This window comes from Papio anubis, chromosome 1, assembly GCF_008728515.1.
Source record: "Papio anubis isolate 15944 chromosome 1, Panubis1.0, whole genome shotgun sequence".
NCBI classification, from domain to species: domain Eukaryota; kingdom Metazoa; phylum Chordata; class Mammalia; order Primates; family Cercopithecidae; genus Papio; species Papio anubis.
The window spans coordinates 108,967,117-108,973,708 of record NC_044976.1 but is presented as its reverse complement, the minus strand read 5'-3'; positions in this window follow the sequence as shown (position 1 = coordinate 108,973,708).

The window sequence follows — 6,592 nt, the reverse complement described above, 5'->3', positions numbered from 1 at the left end:
TTGAATTTTTCATTAGCTGCTGCTTCCTCTGCAGTTCCTGCCTCCATGCCTTTCAAATCTCCAAGCTACGTATATAGCTGGGGAGGCCCCAGTCAGAGGGGAGTCTAGTGGATGTTCGGGTTAAGGCTACCATGAACCCACCTCTGAAGTGGACCCTAATGAAGCTGATTGTGAATTAAATCAATTACCTCCACAGAGCCCATGTGTGGCCTACTTCAGACAGGCATTTCGCAGCACAGCCACGAAGCCAATCCTGCCGTGAGAACTCCCGCTCTTCCCCGCTGATGAGGATGACCATGGTAACGAGATGAAGACGAACATGACAAAACTGGTAAAGATAAGGTAGATGCCTTATATCTGTATCTTCTATCATTTGCAATGCCCTTCCACGGGCGGACTCTCATTTTAACTTTGGAACAACTCCATGAGGTTCCTGCGATCCTTATCAGCCTCTGGTTTTTAGAAGAGGAAAGTGAGCTTCAGAAGTGAAGTGACTTTATCCAATGACACAAAACAATCATATGACTGGGGCAGGATTGAGGATATCTTCTGATGGCAATTTCAAGCTGGAATTTCAGAAAAAGGAGGCCGATTAGTTCCCTTTTCTCACTGGGGTCCAGATCTGGAAAACACTGTCTAGATGTGTGGACGGATGGATGCTCAAGTACTGCTACTCTGACCAGTTATTTTGGAGATGGTTGAAAGGTGAGGTGAGACAACAACCTCCCTCTACTGTTGCATCATGAGGTCCTATTGAAAAAAAGAACCTTTCTTTGGTTCTAAACCTATATGCAGACCACGGGGAAGGAGCTCTCACACATACATGTACACTCTGCACGGTGACCTGTGGAGAGGAGGCGTCTAGCCTCTTATTCTTGTCTCCATCACCACTGCTAAGGATGTCTACCCATTATCCCAAAGACAGGGCTCTCCCAGGTATACTGCTTGCCCCATGTGAAAGGAAAATAAATCTTGGGCCCCCAAAATTACTAAGCTAAAAGGAAAAAATCAAGATGGGAACCGCTTAGGGCAAACTTGCGCCCCATTCTATTCAAAGTCATCCCCCTTCTCACTGAGATAAATGCATATCTGATTGCTTCCTTTGAAAAGGCTGATCAGAAACTCAAAAGAATGGAACCGTTTGTCTCTTATCTACCTATGACCAGGAAGCTCCCTCCCTGCTTCAAGTTGTCCTGACTTTCCGGACCGAACCAATGTACATCTTACATATACTGATTGATGTCTCATGTCACCCTAAAATGTATAAAAATCAAACTGTGCCCCTACCACCTTGGGAACATGTCGTCAGGACCTCCTGAGGCTGTGTCACAGGTGCATTCTTAACTTTGGCAAAATAAACCTTCTAAATTGACTGGCACCTGTCTCAGACATTTGGGGTTCACACCCTTTAGGACCAGCAGGAAGGCAGACTGTCCTGGAAAGAGGAAGAAAGACCACCTCTCCAGCCCTGCTCCCCACACCCTAAAGAGAGGGCCACCTGCCCACCTGTCACCCCCCGTCAGATCTGCCTCATGCCTGAGTTGGTTCCAAGTCACCTCTGGGCCCAAGGTAGGAGCAGAAGAGCTAGTCATCTTCAGGTTCACCTGTTTCTTCCTTGGCACCTAATAAATGCTTGATAAACAATCATTTATAAAGGAAGGGGGCTGGCCACGGTGGCTCATGCCTGTAATCCCAGCACCTGGAAGGCTAGGGAGGGCCAGTCACGAGGTCAGGAGTTTGAGACCAGGCTGGCCAACATAGTGAAACCTCATCTCTATTAAAAATACAAAAAATTAGCTGGGTGTGGTGGTGGGTGCCTGTAATCCAAGCTACTTGGGAGGCTGAGGCAGGAGAATCGCTTGAACCCAGGAGGTGGAGGTTGCAGTGAGCCAAGATTGCGCCACTACAGTCTAGCTCAGGCTTGGATCAGGAGATCCAAGGCTCTATCTCAAAAAAAAAAAAAAAAAAAAGAAGGAAGGAAGGGAGGGAGGGAGGGAAGGTGTGTAGGTAGAGTAGGTAGGTCGGTCAGTCAGGGAGAAAGTCACAGCTCCCACTCCCACCACACAGTCTCCTCCTCCATAAGCCTCAGCCTTAGTCTCATGGTACCTACCCTGCTCTTTTGCTCTTCTCTTCTGTCTCCCGGCCACAGCTCCAAGTGGCTTTGAACTTGCCTAAGTAATTCCTCAAGAAAGTCTTTCTGTGCAACTGTGGATACAAGTGGGAACTTGCTCAGCACACGTGCCTGTGTAATCCATAAGTTCAGGAAACCAATACCTTGGCGGTAACCCTCAACCAATGGGGTGGAGATGCCAATACAGAAATCCTCCTTTGGGCTGATGCTGAGATGGACCATTGGGAGATGCATTCTATGTTCTCCCCAGACCGTCTTGGTGGGATCTAGCTCCCATTCCCCACAGCAGTGTCCTCCATAATGTGCCCTTATAATGGGTGTTCCTCTTTCTCTCACTTTCCCTGGGGTCTCTCAGATCTACTGCTTACCAGAAGACCTCTCTGAGCGTTCCCGGTACCCCTCTGCTGTTTTATTTCTTCCTGTTTTACATAATAATCTCAGTTTCTACCTCCTTGAGAGAAAATCCGCAGCCCAGAATCCACAGAGGGCATAATAACAATAGTAGCTGGCATGGCTGGGGTACCTATTCTGCATCGTGGACTGGGCTCTGTACATTATAGGCCTTACTTCAAGCCTCACAACTCCTCTCTGAGGTAAGAATTACTTTCCCACTTTACAGATATGCTTACCAAGGTACAGAAGAATATGACACTGGTCACAATGACAGATAAGCAATTGGTAGAGCTGGAAATTGGACCCAGATCCATCAAGTGTCTCACCTTGACGTTCTATAGGCCTGGTCCCAAAGCAGCTGAGTGACCCCTAGAACAGCTTAGAGATGCACACAGCCCTGAGATTGGTGTCTCCACCACCTCCTGGCAGAGGTGCAGCTAAAACAGAGGCTGGACAGTGGGAGAGAGCTTAGGGGTGCAGAGAACAATGAGCTGACTGCAGCACTGGGGAGCAGGTCGCGGGGGCTGGAAACTGAGGCTGAAAGGCCCAGGGACCAGGTTATGCAAAGCCCTGTGTGCGGGCGTGAGGCAAGTGGATCTTCCCCTGAAGGTAACCTGGAGCTTGTGAAGGCTCTGAAACAAAGGAGTAGCTGGGCCACATTTGTTTTAGAAAGATTCTTTAGGCTGTGTGGAGTCATAGAGTGGCTAGGCCAATTGTCTAGGAAGATGATCAAGGCCTGAACCAAGGCAGGTGACATGGAGAGGGGAGTTTGAGGAGAAGATAAACCCAAGACATAGTGTGGGAGGTGAGGAAGAGAGTGGAGTTGACAACAACCTCCAGGGCTGGCTGCAGGCAGCTGCACTCCTTCCATTTCTCAGGATCTACTACACCAGCCACTTAAACCAGCCAGTCTGCAGAGCATGTGACCCAGCACCCAAATCCTCACCAGAGGCTGCAAGGCCATCCCAGTCAGTAGCAGCTCTGGACAACCCACCACTCCCCAAGCCTGGGGCTGGGCTCCTTTCCTGCCAGAGGAATGGTTGGGGGCCTCTGGGAAAGGGCGAGGCCTCCTCGAGCCCCATCCTGGGAGTCTCTGCTGGGCCATCTCTGCCCCTTGAAGCCCGTGAAATATTTACGACTAGCCAAGCAGGGGAAGTGAGGGGAAGCTGGAGCATGAATTATTGACAGCTTCACTTTCATCCTGGCCCAGGCTGCTGGGCCAAGCAGAGACCCAGGGGAGCCCCCAAGGCAATCCATGGGCATTAAGCAGAGTTCTTGAGGAAGTTAGGGGTACAGTTTCCTCACTATCAGGAGGACCACAGGTGACCTGAGCACCGCACCCTGCTCTGACTCCTTCAGGTGCCCAGTGCTGGTGAGGGGGATGGGAGCAGAGTGACTGGAGAGAAGCCCAGTGGCCCCAGACTCTCTTCAGTAAGCCCAGCTGAGCCCTCTTCTCCCTCATTGGCTGCCTCCCAGACACCCCAGGACTGGGCCTGCCAGGGCTTCGCTAAGTTCCTGCTAAGTTCCTGCAAGCTGCTCAGCTACCTGCCGTTGGCATAGGTCTCTGCTTCTTCTGAGAAGATTCTGGGATATTGTCTCTAGTCCTGCAGGGTGCCAGTCCAGAATCAGCCCTGATGGGCAGGCCTCTTCCACACAGACCTCCACAAACATTCCCAAGGAAACGTCCTCCGGGTCAGTTTCTCCCTCCTCACAGATGAGCAGCACGAGCTCCTGCCTGCAAGGAAAGAGCTGAATGGTGCTGCAGAGGAGAGAGCACTGGACAAGCAGTCAGAAGACTTGGGTCTGAGCCATGGCACCACTAGCCAGGCAGGGACCAGAGCCTTCGTTTTCTTGTTTGAAAATGAATCATAAGGGTGGCACCTCCCCAGCCTACTCCAAGGGGCTGGAGGGCACCCCAGGAGATCACACAAAAATGAGCTCTCCAGACAGAAGCGTCATTTTCACAAAATCCAATTCTCCCACAGCCCTGGCTGCAACCAGGACCTCAGCCTTCTTAGAAACTGACAACTCAACAGCCAAGGTGACAGGCCAACCAGCCGTGTGATCCATGTGATCCGGCCCCAAGACCAGAGGCTTTTTATATTTTTACATTTGTCCTTCCAGGACATGTGGTGTTGGGAGCAGCAGCCTCTGCAGGGCTCCCTCCCCACCTGCCTGCCTGCACGTGACAGCTCTGATCTGAGGTGAGGGAAGGAACCAAGATGGGGGTAGGAGTGGGAGGATCTGGAAGCCCTCGCTGGACCCAGGCAGCATCTGGGTGGCCGCCCACCTCATCGCTGAGCTGGGAGCCTCACCCAGCACCGGCAGGCTCCTGATGTTCTGCTGGGAGGTTCCCAAGGGCCTGAGTGATGGGCACATGGGAAGCTTCTCCCCCATGCGCTCTCCAGAAGCCCGCCTCCTCCAGCCCTGGGATCCAACCTCTCACTGCAGAATGGAGCCAGATCCACAGACAGACGGTGTTGCTACTTCTCACTTGCTTGCCACCTTCCTCCCCATGAGAGAGCTCACGGCCCTCCACAAACTTTCAAAGTTGGCAACTCTAGTGTCTTCCAGAGGAGAAGAGAGGGAAGGGAGAGAGAACAGACCTAGAGGTCTGAGTGTGTGGAGGAGAACAAGGCTGGAGACGTTGCAAATCATTAGCAGACAATGCTCCCTTTGAGTAAGTCCAGCATTTCTCAAAGGAGCGCTGCTTGCCTCTGGAGTGAGATGGCTCTTGGCTGTGCAGGCCTGGCCTTCCTACGGGATACTTAACTTCCCTGGTCCCAGGCCTTTCATGCAGCACTGCCCCCCCCCCCCCCCCTCCCTGCTGTACTATTACAACCACCACCCCCCATCCAAATTTCCAATCATCTCCAAGGGTACAGTACTGACCCCTGAAGAACCGACCAGTGGAGCTGCCCCAAGCAGGGACCCTGCCTTGCTCTTTAGTATTCATCCCATCAACCAAGTGCACTCAGAACGCACCCCTACCCACCAACCAGCTGACTGACCCAACTGTCTGACCCCAGTGACTGTTGACAAACCTCTGCCTATCAGCCAGGCTTTTTTTTTTTTTTTTTAGAATTTTTTTGGGACGGAGTCTTACTCTGTCACCCAGGCTGGAGTGCAGTGGCATGATCTTGGCTCACTGCAACCTCCATCTCCCAGGTTCAAGCGATGCTCCTGCCTCAGCCTCTTGAGTAGCTGGGACTATAGGTGTATGCCACCACACCTGGCTATTTTTTGTATTTTTAGTAGAGACGGGGTTTCACCATGTTAGCCAGGCTGGTCTCGAACTCCTGACTTGAGGTGATCCTCCCACCTCGGCCCCCCAAAGTGCTGGGATTACACACGTGAGCCACTGTGCCCCACCTATCAGCCAGACTTTAACTGACCAAGTATCTGCTTACCTGACCGGCAGAAAAAAGCCAGATTTTTCCAGAACAAGAGTTCCCTAATCCTGATGCAGATCTGCACTCAGCCATGTGCTCTGGGGTGACAGATCCTCCACCCTCTCACAAGGTGATCTCACTCGCCCTGATTCCCCTCGGGAGTTCTCTGCCAACCCCCTTCAGGAACAGAGATCATTGCCTCTGGCTCCAAGTCCCCAGGCTTTCTCCAATAAAGCCCCACTCACCAATAGCCCATCTCCTCCCCTGACTCAGCACCCTGCAGCACCTCCATTCTGCTGCCTCTATACTGACTTCAGGGATGTGTCAGAATGAGTAATGGTCCCCAGCACCTCCCCTGCAGGTATGAACATGCAGGAGCAGCACTTCCTGGGGTTTCACTGGGCAAGATGGGAAACGCTGTCTTCAGCCCCTCCCCAATTCAAGCCTAGTTGGCTTGGCCTTTGTGAAACGTAAAAGCCCTCTCCTATCTACCTTCTCTCCTGCCCAGACCCTGGCAAGTCCTGGCCTTCTTCCACACATGGCAATGTTCATCCATCAATCCCTTTCTCCACTCATCTATCTGTCTACCTATCTGCCTGTCTCATCAACAGTCCATCCATCTCTCCATATATCAATTCATTCACCCAATATTCAGTATTTTTTGTGCAACAATGAT